Source organism: Azolla caroliniana, unplaced genomic scaffold (genome assembly GCF_043228905.1).
Source record: "Azolla caroliniana isolate FFs.n. ecotype wild unplaced genomic scaffold, voAzoCaro1.0.p SCAF_10, whole genome shotgun sequence".
Lineage (NCBI taxonomy): Eukaryota > Viridiplantae > Streptophyta > Polypodiopsida > Salviniales > Salviniaceae > Azolla > Azolla caroliniana.
This window is the reverse complement of record NW_028230445.1, coordinates 9,249,349-9,263,522: the sequence shown is the minus strand read 5'-3', so window position 1 is coordinate 9,263,522 and position 14,174 is coordinate 9,249,349.

Genomic DNA, 14,174 nt, shown 5'->3' with positions numbered 1-14,174 from the left:
GATACTATTACAATGATCTCGGTTGCTTTTTATAGGCGACCTGAGAAGCTCTATCAAGATTGTTACAACTGCCATTCGGCAAGATACTACTGTTATAACTAATTCTCCTATTTTTTCTACTTGGTATTAAAACTCGATCGACTATTCCTTTTCACACTCGTCCGCTACAACAACTACTACTACTACGATTACTAGCTTTTCGACTTCTATATCCTACTGGCTCGGTTGATCGGCTAACACATGGCAAGCCCGTGCGACAGTGCCTTGCATGGTCGAACCCAAAATTCCTAGTCTTCATCATCTTCAAAAATGTCCAAAATATTTGGCTCATCCTATGAGCTGTTGTTGCTAGGCCATATCTAGTAGCGTTGTTGTGGTTGCTGGTTCCTATTGTTCGTCCTCCTTCGCCTCCTCTTTCGGATCCAGCCCTACATCCGTCTGCTCCCATTGCTGTTCCGTCAGCTCGGTCTACTCCTTAGCCTTTGGCTCTGCGGTTCTGATAGAGACATGTTTCTCTTGGCGATCCCCCTGAATGATGTCGCTGACTGGCTTCTCTTGATGATCGGCCGAATGGGGACCAGGAAGGTGTGTTGGAGCTTATGCTACCCCAATATAGTCTTCCATGCCATTGTTTTTGGAACCATGCTCAGAGTTTTGTAGAGATTTCAATTGGAATGTTGATTATGTCGTCTTCGTTGGACATGAGAGTACTGTGCTCTGTGGAGAAAGTTGAAGCTTGAAGATTGCTATATGTGCTCTGTTTTGTGCTTTTTTGTGTCGGGAAAATGAACAAGAAAGGGTTTTGTGTCCTTGCAAAAGTGGTCCATATCTCGAGGCAAACAGTTTCAAAAATAGAATCTTTTAGCTTTAATGAGAATTGAAGAGCCACTTGCGATAAATGAAGTTAATGGTGTGGCACACACCTCTTTATATATGTGTGAAAAGGATAATGTCAAGAAATATAAGTGCCGAGAAAAACTTTTCTGCTTTTTTATTATTTTTAAAACCTTTTGAAACTACTACTAGACTAACCCCATAGTACAAAGTATTTACAAACATAACCCTTTTAATTGATTATGGTCGATCAACCGTAATTGGCCTAGTCGACCGACTACCCATAGTATTGTCAATTGTTGGGTTGGCTTGATCATTCGACTCCTCAAGTAAAAATGGATTGGTTAGAGTTGGCCCCTCATATGGTTTAAGCCGAAAACCATTAACCCACTTTGGCATTACTTCTCCTGCCAGTGTGCGTAACTGATAAGTGCCCTTGTTATAGTCGACAATCCAATAAGGTCCCATCCATCGAAACCATAATTTCCCTAGCATGGAGCCCATCTTTGTTTGAAACACAAGTACTAATTTACCAATGTTGAAAAACTTTCTTTTTTGTTGTAGCTTTAGGGTTAGGGTTGATGATGACGAAGATGGAAATAGGGTTAGCGATGATGATGGATTGATGATGAATGTTGTGATGGTGGAGATATTGATAAGCATTATGGGGTGAGGGGTGGTGCCTAGAATGGCTCCACCCTCCTCCCAAGGGGGTTCAACATAACGGAGGGAGAGAGAAAGAGAAAGAGACGTCAAGAGAGAGAGAGAGTTTGCCGAGATGAATGTAGCTCAGTTGGTAAGGTTGCCCAATGGAGACTAGGTGGTTATGGGTTCAACCCCTACATTCCACAATGGCATCTAGTGAATTCAGAGATATGTATGAAGTATATAATAGAGAGGTGAGAAAATTGGGTATCGAACAGATGATGTAGTGCTTGTAGTGTTAACAACTTGCCTTAATTATGATAAAAAAAGAGATTGAGAGAGAACTTCTTCATATTCATTCATTCCCCATAAGGGATTAAATAATACAATGAGACTAGATACATAGGGGTACATGCTCCTTTAGCCATCCACACCTATGACTCATTCACACCCTTTCCTATTTGTCCACACTCACGCATATACTCACACTTGTAATCGTATACATTACACATTGACACAACACTATAATCTTTCACCATCACTCATCACGCTCAAATCTTTGTACATCTCGTACGGTGACATTTTCCATGTCGATGTCGATCAACAAAGGCTGTCGTTCGTCTTTGTTTGTGTTCCAAGTGCCACAGAGATTGAAGTCGAGTCTCCTCTAATTGTAGGAGTTGTTCCCTTTGGGGTCGTTCGGACTGCTCCTCATCCAGTCGTTTTGCCACTTCAACTCGTAAAGTCGGAATTTGGGATTCAATTGGCATAATAACTTCTAATCCAAAAGCCAATGGAAATGGAGTCGATCGAATAGAGGTTTTGTAAGTTGTTCGATAGGCCCATAATGCACTATACACTACTTGCCGACCCAACAATCGGTGCACTTCTGAAGTTGCACGTCATTCACCTCATGAATGAGGTTATCTTCGGCAAGTCTTCTCATCCCTTCCATAGCTCATCAACATTTTCGGATGCCAAGTTCATTTCTTCCCGGCAAATCCGAGCATGCATCAAGTAAAGGGTGTTGATCTTCCGGGCTTGATCCATGATCAGGCTCCCTTTGCAAAACTTCATGACTCCGTTCCGGATGCTACCTATGTAGCTTTCATCATCTAGTTGTCTGACTGATATTAGGTTCAACTGAACCTCCGGAACGTGTCAGACATCTTTCAACAACAACTTGCACCCTAATGACGTCGTCAACCACATGTCTCCTATGCCGACAATTCGTCATGCACCTTCATCTCCCATCCGGACAGAACCTTGATCTCCGGCTCTATATGATGAGAAGCATTTCCAGTTGGGGGTCAGATGGAACCACGCTCCGGAGTTGACCACCCATGTCGTCTCGGCGCTAACAAGATGCAGCTCACTCTCGTTGGTGATTAGCAGCAGTTCTTCTTAACTTGTCGCGATCGCCGACATTCCTCTCCTTTTTGAAATCTTCTTCAGTTCCAGAATGTCAGCTCCCCCTTTGGCTATCCAGAAGTGTCGATAGTTATTCTGGAAGTGCCCCGACTTCCCGCAATAAAAGCAAGTGGGACTCCCCCTTGATTTTGACCTCGTCCCCGATTTGTCCCGGTTTTTGGGACTCTGAATCCGGCCTCTTCCCTAGTTATGGTCATCTTCCATGACCAAGGCTTTCGGATAGGCTCCGGACTCCTGGTCCTTCCCGCGAGCTTCTTCATCATGCAAACTTGGTTTTACCCTTGCTAGGGGCAACTGTTTTCCTTCCGCCCGGTGTTGCCCAAAGTGACAATTAGCATCTCCCAAGTATCCGGGAGGGAACCAAGCACCAGCAACGCAAGTACCTCATCGGCTAGAGGTACTTCCAACGAGGTTGTTTGATTTATGAGCCCCTGGAATGCATTCATATGTTCCGTCATGCTGGATCCGTCTTGGTACTGGAGTCTCACTAACTTCCAGAATACCAAAACCAGATTTACGACGTTTTTACTCTCCCGCATAGTGCTGATTTTCTCCCAGAGCAGATGAGCCTTACTTTCTTCATTGAAGTTGTTGTACAGGCTCATGTCGATGAAGCACTTAATGTATGTCGTCGTCTTCATATGCATCACCTCCCACGTCGTGGCATCGATCTTGTCCAGTTTCTTGTCCCCTAACTGTACCAACAGCCAAAGATCTTTGACCACGAGCATGTCCCACATCTTCGACTTCCACTCTGGGTAGTTGGATCCGATGAGCTTGAACATGCTTCCGAGTGACTCTTCCATTTTCTTCAAGATTTAGAACCAAGGCTCTGCTTCCAGTTTGTGCGGAATAGCGCTTGGCAACAACCGAGTCTTAAACTCAATGGAAGAACAAAACAGAAATGGAGATTAATACACTTACACATACAACAGAGAGGATGCAAGATGTTTACGTGGAAAACCCTAAATGGGGAAAACCACGGGAGCTCACACACTTCAACTATAACTATGAGAAGAAAGGGTACAGGGAGAGACTCAGAGGTAACGACCTCGAGCTCTATACCTTCGCCAACCGGTGGTTACAACAGAAAAGGCTTTCTATATCTCACTCTCTCTGCAACCTCTGTACAACAATATATCAACACACATAAAGTGATTGGCCTAAGTTATATTTATACTTATATGAATTTAGGACTATTTACAAATGTGGCCATGACAAGCACACTAGAAACATATTTACAGATATGTCCCTAGATCCAATTCACACCGGATCCGTCCGGTCCAGCTCCTTCCTTCGGTTCGTCCGATCCGGATCCATTCGGAGGAACCGAATACCCAACACGAATTTGGCTCTTCAGACTTCATCTCTCTCCCTCTTGCTTTCGTTTCTCCCCCTCAAGTTCAGCATCTCGAGGTGTTGCAAGCCAAGCATGCTTGAAAAATGTCGCAACTTGTCCAAGCCGAGAGGTTTGATGAAGATATCGACAACCTACCGATCTGTCAGAACATACACAAGTTCGACTTCACTGGAGGGAACTCGCTCGCAAACAAAATGATAGTGCACCTCAATGTGCTTTGTCTGAGTGTGAAAGACGGGGTTCTTCGCAAGTTGGATGTTGCTGAGGTTGTCACAATATATGATTGTTGGCTCGAACACCTCCACATACAGATCCTTCAAGAGCCTCTTGAGCCATATGTCTTCGTATGTAGCGACAACCCCTCCTCGGTATTCGGCCTTAGTACTCGACAGTGCTACTGCGATCGCTGCACTTCCCAGGGAAAACGTATATCCGAAAGTCGATCGACGGTTGCCAACATTTCCAGCCCAATCGGCATACTGTTTGGCAACACCAATCAGATACATCAACGCCCTATCCTTAGTGCCGTTGACATATGTCATGATCCTTTATGCGCACTGAAGGTGCTTGACCATCGGCTACGACATAAACTGACTAATGAGTCAGACCAGATAGTTGAGGTCCGTATGAGTGATGTTCAGGTAGATAAGACTTCTGACAATCTATCTGAACCGTGTCGGATCACATGTCGTTCCCGATCCTTGGTGAAGCTTCACATTTGTATTGAGAGGAGTCGTGACGGATTTGCAGTCCTCCATTCCGAACTTGAAGTTCATACTTGGCACATAATGCCTTTGGCTTATCAGTATGCCTTTAGGGCTGCATATCACTTCAATCCTGAGGAAGTAATGAAGGTTTGCCAGATCCTTCATGTCGAATGATGCCACAAGTTGGGACTTCACACGACCGATTTCATCTAGGTTGGCGCCGGGGATGACTAGATCATCAACATAAAGCAAACTGCTTACTAGCCCATCCCGACCCGTCCAGATAAATAGTGAAGAGTCTGATTTCGATAGAGCAAACCCCATCCTACGTAGCCTTTGCGTGATCTTTGCAGTTCCAGGCACGCAAGCCTTGCTTAACTCCATAGAGGGACTTCTTCAGTCGGTAAACAACCGACGTGTTCAATCTGCACCATGTATACTTGTTCGTGAAGCTCTCCTTGTAGGAACACATTCTTTATGTCCATTTGACGCAAGTGCCATCCCTTCGTCATGGCTACCACTAGCAAGACACGGACTATCGTTATCTTCGTGACTGACGCAAACATCTCATCGTAATCAATGTCATGTTTCTGCACATAGCCCTTTGCCACCAATCTAGCCTTGTACCAATTGACAAAGTCGTCGGCGTTGTACTTGACCTTGTACACCCATCTGCATTTGATCGGCTTTACACCCTTGGGGACATCAACTAGGTCCCATGTCTCGTTTTCTGCCAATGCGCACATCTCTTCCTCCATAGTGGCACGCCAATTCGCATCCTTCGATGCCTCTATGTAGCTCTCCAGCTCACGCACTTTCGCCACCTTTACCATATTTGCATAGTGATGCGCCATGTAGTCCTATCTATACCGGATGATGGGGTTCTTCTCGCAGGTGGATCGGCGCAACTTCTGATTTGCCGATTTTGTGGCCCTCTTGGCCGCATTAGACCTCAACTCCGGAGGTTCTTTGATGCTCCTGGACATGTCAGATTAACTCCAATCCAATGCACCGGCCTCTATGCCGTACTTCGGCATCTTCATTTTCCCCTTCTCTTTGCACGTAAACCGTCTCCTCGGTTTCTACCGCGGGGACTGCACGACCGAGTCTCCACTACTTGCCGGCTCATCATCCGACAGGTCGTTCCAACTCAGTTTCTCATTCGATCCACTTAGTCGGAATGAGATCGGGCTCTCTTCTAGAGTTCTTATGTCTCCCTCATTTAGAGAGTTGGCCTCACTGGTCTCACCTCCAACAATCGGTTGGGAGTCTTCGAGGGTCGGAGACGGAAGGGAATACCAAGACACTGATTCATCAAAGATGATGTCATGGCTTACTCGAATTTGCTTTATTTGGGGTTTGTAGCATTTGTACCGCTTCTGTTCATGAGAGTAGCCGACCAAGATACACTTCTCCGACTTGGCGTCTAGCTTCGTCCGCTTCTCATCTGGCACATGCACATAAGCAATGCTGTCGAATACCCGTAAGTGCTTCAAATTCGGCTTGCACTGGAAATACAACTCATGTGCTGACACCTTTCCTCCGTATGCGGAAATCCGATTCTGTATGTACATAGCCATCCGAAAGACTTCCACCCAGTAAACTTTGGGCATGCTCTTCTCTTCCAGCATTGCCCATTCTGGACGGCTTCCTCAGCCACTCCATCATTTGGTTTGGATCCATCATCCAGATCGGTTATCGGGCCCACCATCCAGATTCGGTATTCGGCTTGTTTAGTTGATTCAACATCCGGTCCAGAAATTGGGCCTAACCAACCGAAACATCTGTAGTCTGACCCTACCGGCTTGTCCAGCCGGTCCGCCCCATGTTGAGCTTGCTCGCTCAACAAGCTAATGATTCAACATCTAATTGAGAAATTTGGTTGTCCGACCCAGGTTCCTCATTGTGGACATAAGGGCCAATTATTTCGACCACATCTATTTAGAACAATGGTATGATCTTGGGATTCTCCTCCAAATACTAATCGATTTCATTATCACCAAGCCCTTCCATCATATTGATCAATTCAACATACGGCGGTACCAACTCTTTTTTAGTTAATACCTTTACCTATGTTGACAGTCATACCTTTTTTTTCCCTTTCGAAATGTGATCAAATTTTTCTTCCAATTCTGCTTGATATTAGCCATACGAAGCCATGGTCAACCAAGTAATAAAGGGTAGTCTCCAGGTGCGTCTTTAAGGTTAAGACGACCATCGAAATTTGAAATGAAGGGCCTCCGACCAAGATTTCTAGTTGTTGAATTAACCCCAATGGTCGAACCGAACTTGTATCAGCCATTGTTAACCAAAATGGGCATACTTCCATTACGTGATTCCTAAAAGATCACAAGTCTTCTTATTAATCACATTAACACCTGATCCACCATCAATTATACTATTAAGGACTTTATTATCACCTTGATGGCAGGATTTTGTTCATCTAGAATTGTCGGTCCATTCATTGGATTAGTAAAATTAATTGTGACCGGTGTCGACTCCTTGTGTGTCTTGGCACTAGTATTAATAATCCTGCCAAAGGTTGAGTAATCTGGAAATCATCCCCCTAAACACATTCCTTTTGGGGCTCTATTTGCGGAATAGGAGCCACAATCTTGTTTAGCAAATTGTATTCACACGGATCAATAGTGTGCTCTTTTAAATGGAAAATCGGGCAGTGTGTTCTTAATGTGCACTCGATTGAAGAATGACCCGTATTCAAACAAGTAGTGCATTGAACTGCTTGCTGAAATCACAATTCTTCTAGGGTCAACAGTGACTTTTGCAATGACGCCATGGACAAAGAATTATTGTTATGTGCTTTATCCATGATAAGCTCCAGACATACATCTTTGAAATCAAGAACGGACAAAGTCGTTCCATGTTGTCAAGAAAGTGCGCACATGCACTTCAGCGTCGGTCTCATCATTATACTTAGAGTAAGGAAACAACATTGTATTGTCGAAATTCTCCAAGAAATCTATTGGTCATAGGTGCAACCCGGACGACCCTTCGTCCGAGCTACTATCAATCATAATCTCCAAATCTGGAATTGCAGTCAATTCCTCTTCATCCACTTGTTGTCTGGTCGACAAAGTCTAAGTCGACTAAATTGTCTTGTTGTGCACATCGGGTCTCTGATCTCATGCATTGTCGTGAAGTTGACACTTCACGATGTGAAAACAATGTCAAAAATCTATAGAAGTACATTTCCCATCTCGAGCTTATGACAAGGAGCATGAAGGAATTTTCAGTTCGTGAATCGGAGTTCAGAAGCCCAAGATACAAGCTTCGGAAGGATTAATGTTACTTGGGACAAAAATGTAATTATGTCAAAAGGGGGAGTCAAAATTAAATAAGGGCTATTTCTATAATTTCTTAAATATAGAACTATAAAATTGAATTGTAGCATCAATAAATAAAGAAAATAAAATAAAATAAAATAAAAATAAAAATACAACTGCCTTCCATGAGGCGGTTTGTCAACCGCCTCAAGAGGGCGGTAGGGTGGTTGACCACCCTATATAAGCCACGCCTATGGTGGCTAAAGGAGGGGAGGAGAAGGAGAAGGAAGAGAAGAAAAAGTGAGTGAAGAAGCTCGCGTGGGTATGGGATGCAAAGCTCGCCAAAGAAGATGGTGGCCTGCATAAATCAAGACAAGAGTTAAAGAAAAGAAAGTGGATACAAGAAAAGGAAGAAGTTAAAGTGGTGTATCTCAAACGCCTCTTTTTAAATAGAAGGTCGTGAGTTTGAATCCTCTTCAAATAACTTCTTTTGGTAATCAAATTTTGTAATATAAATTTAGTATATATAAAGTGAAAGACAAAGACAAATAAATAGAAACCAAAGAGATTGAAGTGGTCTATCTCAAATGCTTCTTCTCAAATAGAGTTTGTGAGTTCAAGTCTTGCCAAGTAACTTTTGGCAAATAAATATTGTAAGTGATTGTTTTACAAGTAAAATTCTTTTCGCGACGACGTCGCATTTATCTTGCCTTCTCGGCATCTTGTCATCGCATCATCTGCGATTACAAGTTTTCACCCCGATCATCCCCGAATCACAGAACCCCGGCGGTTGCGACACACAACCACAATCTTCGCGACACAAATTTGGTGAACCTGACGTGAAGTGTCGTTGACAAGGGGAGTTTCGGAGTTAAAGTTTTACAAAGAGAAGGTCGGAAAATCAAAGAAAAGAGCGGATAAAGGTGCCAACATAGAGATGGCAAATAAGGGCTTCAATGAAGACATGGCAAGTTTCATGATGACGATGATGAATCGGATGCTTCAAGAGCAAAGTGCAATGAACCGAATGGAAAGTGAGTTAACGCTCGCCGTACAAACGGTCATCGAGAGGATAAGCAAATTTAATGGCGAGGACCTCACTCGGTTCCTTGAGGTCTACGAATACGAGATGGCCAGTAGAGGGGCAACCGGAGAACTAATGGTCTCGTGCATCAATCGGGTATGCACACTTGATGTCCGAGCAAGGGTAACGGAATTATCGGAGAGATTTCGTGAAGATTGGGCCGGGTTCCGTCAAGCATTGCTTGATGAATACATGCTAGACGACCGGACCCGAATGTCAAAGAAGAGCTTTCTCGAATGGACCGAGAAAGGGGGTAAAGGACTCTCAGTTTCAGAATTGCTGAGAGAGTTTGAGAAAAGATATAATGAGCTATCGGTAAGAGATCGAGAACTACTACAATCGGAGAAGGTGGATTTATTCGTCCGAGCGACAAATAAATCTTTTAGAAAAGATATGACCATCCTTCTTGAAGACCGACCAAGCACAACCAGTTTGGTGTCCGATTGGGCGGAAATACTCGAGGCTTGTCGAGTACTAAGAAGGAGGGCGCTAAGGATGGAGGATGGCTACGACAATAGAATGAAGACAACAGCCAGAGAACATCCAAAACAAGAATCAGGAACCCGAATGGATGTTGGCAAAGGAAAGGAGCCAGAGTCCACGATTGATGGTCTGATAAAGGGAATGCGGGATCTACAACTCAAGTTCACAAAGCTTGAGAAGGGGGAAAGCTCAGGTGTTCGGCAAAAGCCCAGTGAAGGAGAAAAGGGTGAATTCATCTGCCGATGCATATGGTGGGATAGCACGGAGCACCAAAAAAGGGATTGTCAGAGCCATAAGGAAGCGTTAGAAAGAAACATTATCTTCTATCAAAATGGGAGAATCCACTCCTCGGAGACCCGACAACCCCTAAAAACCAACTTCGGCAAAGGTGGAATGAAGAAAGTGATGGAGGATGAAGAGTCGAAGAATGTTCAGGCAATGTACTTTTCCACTACTTCCGGATTGAAGGTCGATGATCCCCAGATTGAATCAGGATTCTGGGGAAAAGTGATAAAGTCTGCTACTGACAAAAGAGTCCAGCCACAAGACTTACGAAAGGTTGGTGACGAGATAAGGAGTAGTACTGGGTGGAATGACCCAGTAGATTCACTCACTGCGATCGCCAAGATAGCAGGGGTGAATGCCCACGAGGTGACAGTCGAAGAAAAACGAAGGAGAACTGAAGAAGCAGGACCTTCTAGAAAACCCGAGACCCGAGAACAAAAGAGACGATGAAAGAAGACAAAGGTAAGCAAAAGATAGCCCCATCATTCAAACTCGCCTCCGACATCGAAACATCCACCGGCCTAAAGCATGTGCTAGAATCAAGGATTCTCGATAGTAAAGTTGAGTTAACACTCCGAGAAGTACTAGGGATCGCGAAGAAGGAATTTCATGAAGTGATCATTGATGTGATTCGGAGGAAAAGACAAGTGGTTGAAGAAACAGGTGGAGTAAATACCGTCATGATACAGGAGGAAGATGAAGATATGGAGACTGCATTGTTAGCCGGGGTACGGAGTGCTGACACACAATGTAGTCATGAAGGAACAAAGCCATTACACCCGCACACATTGGGCTCAGGCGACAACTGAGGCTCCAGTCAGAATTGGAGATCAGATGGAACCATGTGTCGCACTCATCGACCATTGCTCCAAGATAAATATCATATCGTCTGATTTTTACAATTGCGGGAGATGGCCAATAGAAAGGAACCACGGTTGGAAGGTGAGAGCAGCGACTGAGGTCGTGGAGGATTTATGTGGCGCATGCCCAAATATTAAAGTTACAATTGGGGACATGTCAGTAGATCAAAACTTCTTCGTCCAGGAGAAGTCCTTTTATCCAGTAATCCTAGGGCAACCGTACATCACAGCAGTGCGGATGGAGACTAAAGTGATTGATAATGGAGTGGCGTTTGCTAAGATTCGAAGCCAGGATGGGAAGAGGTCGGTACAGTTCCTTACTGTTCGACCAAATCATGAGAGGAATAATGAGAATCTACAAGATCATCCACTACGAGATGTGGGGGATTTCGTACATGATTTCTAGAGCGGGCCCTTACAAAAAGGGGTTGTGATGACCCGAGGGAGGTAAGAAGCCCTATTCATAGCATTGAAGATAATGGTAAATTATATGTTGAGTCGGTAGATGGCGCAACTGTAATAGAAGATTTCAAAGGAAAGAAATTCCAAAAAATAGAAAAAGAATTACAAGGTGGAGGTATGATAGATTTAGAAGAAAAATTAGTGAATATATTTGAAGAATATTGTTTTAAAGATACAGTAGGAGAGTTGGAGTCTCTAATGACGGAAGATGATGAAGTTGAAGTTGTGGTAAATTCCATCAAGCTATTCAAAACCATCAAGGAGTATGTTCAAAATGAAGAAGCTTGAATAAACACCAAGTACAAAACGGTGGAGAAGAAGGTTCGGCCAGCAGCAACACCACTTCCAGAAGACAGTGAAAAGATAATGAAGGAGGTGTCGACCGAGCCAATTCTTCGAGATCCAAAGAGAATTGGGCACAAGTTCACGGAAGAAACAATTAAAGAACTAAGAATTGGAGGGGAGGACTTCCTAACACCTATAGAAGAAGCAGAATTCAGAAAAATGCTAGGGCAGCATGGGAAAGCATTCTCCTTCAACCCTGAAGAAATTGGATGTGTGAATCCGAAAGTAGTTGAACCAATGGTCATCTTCACAATCCCACACATTCCGTGGAATCTGAAGCCAATCCCAGTGCCAAGAGCAAGGATACCGCAATTAATCGAGCTTCTAAAAGAGAAAATGGACATGGGCATCTTGGAACCATCAAACGCTCCATACTCGAGTAGATGGTTTACGGTGCAAAAGAAGGATGGGCGGCTTCGATTCATTCAAGACATGCAACCTATGAATCAAGTTACTATCCGGAATTCAAGAGTAGGGCCGATAGTAGATGAGTTTGCAGAGATGTTCGCTGGAAGAGCGATCTACTCTATGGGTGATCTCTACTCCGGCTATGACCAGTTCCAGCTTGCAGTCGGTAGTCAGGATATCACCTCCATTAGGACTCCTATTGGATTACTTCGAATGTGTACCCTACCTCAAGGTGCGACCAACTCAGTCGCTCACATGATGAATGGTATGCACAAAGTTCTCTGAGATTTTATTCCTCACATAACCATGCCTTTCTTGGATGATATACCCATTAAAGGATGCGAGGAAAGAATGAAGAATGAAGAATTGGATAGTAGTGGATGTCGGAAGTTCGTCAGGGATCACATAGAAGATTGTGATAAAGTGCTTTCAAGACTAGAGGAGGTACACCTAACACTTTCGGCTCCAAAATCAATATTCGGGGTTCAAGAATTATTAGTGGTAGGACATATGTGTGGGCCATACAGAAGAAAGCCAGCACCAACAAAGATCAACGCAATACAGAATATGAAAGAAGAATGCAACTCTATATCTGAAGTTCAAAGGTTCTTGGGTGCATATGTCTTCTATTGTAGGTGGATTCCACATTATGCGCACATATCAGATCCATTGTATCGGCTATTAAGAAAAGGGGAAGCATTTGAGTGGACAGAAGAACACTCAAAAACAATTAAAAGACTGAAGGTGTCATGAGATGGCAAGACTCGAACCCATGACCTTATGGTATATGGGTCGAGCTCTTAACCATCTCACCATCTATTGTAATTCATAGAATATTATTTTCATTTATGTTTTATTATAAGAAAGTAATGTATATTCCAGATTTCTCTGGAACATTCTAGAAGCTTCAGGATTATTCCTGAGAACACTATAAAAGAAGGCACTAAGCATTATGTTGAACCAAATTGGTTCAACACCAGTCTTAAGCCTCTTAGTCGATTTGTACTTATCTTTCATATAATATAAGAGCTGCTGTCATCATCCTATTTCCCTCTCTCTCTCCTCTTCTCACTTCCTCTCTCTCGGGAATCTTACGCAGTCCCGTCCTCTTAGTACTAATAGTACTACTCTTCTTAGTACTAATTCCATCTCTGTTTTAGTACTATTCCTGACAGTTTGAACCAATTTTCCTCCTCTAGCCTACTTGTCACTCTCCCTCATCCTCCTACCCTTTCCCCTATACTATGGCTACTGTTAGCGCCCAAGAATACCAATCCGTTTTCTCCGAGCTACAGTGCCTAAAAGAAAAGTTTGTTGCCTTGGAACAAGAAAACCAACGGCTGATAGGGGATCTGCAACAAATCGCTCTAGAAAAACAACAAACGCAACAACAACATGGGGAGTTAGCGTTACGGGTACAACAACTCGAAGCAGCGTTGCAACAACAAGGATCCAGTCCCCAAGGATTTCATAAAGAGCCCAAGATTGGACTTCCTGTGAAATTTGATGGAACGCGTTCGCAATTTCGGGGATTCCTTAATCAGGTACGCTTAGTCATCCAGATGCATCCTTCCCGATATCCCACTGATGCATCTCGAGTCGGCCTAATAGGCACGCTACTTAGCGGCTCAGCCTTGGCATGGTTCGCTCCGCTTCTAGAAAAACAATCGCCCTTGCTTAATAACTTTGAAGATTTTATTGGTGAGTTTAAAGCCTGCTTTGGAGACACCGACAGCATCAGGACGGCGATCAACAAGATCCGGCGATTGCGTCAAGGCGATCGTCCAGCCTCTGCCTACGCGGCGGATTTCCGCCTACTTGCTTCAGATATACCCTGGGATGATCAAGCACTAATGGAGCAGTTTCGCTATGGCTTGCGAAACGATGTCAAAGATCTACTTCTAACTTTCCCCGAAGAACCAAAGTCTCTTATGGAGGCAATCAGTCGAGCAGTTCGATGTGACAACCGCCTTTTTGAACGGCGTT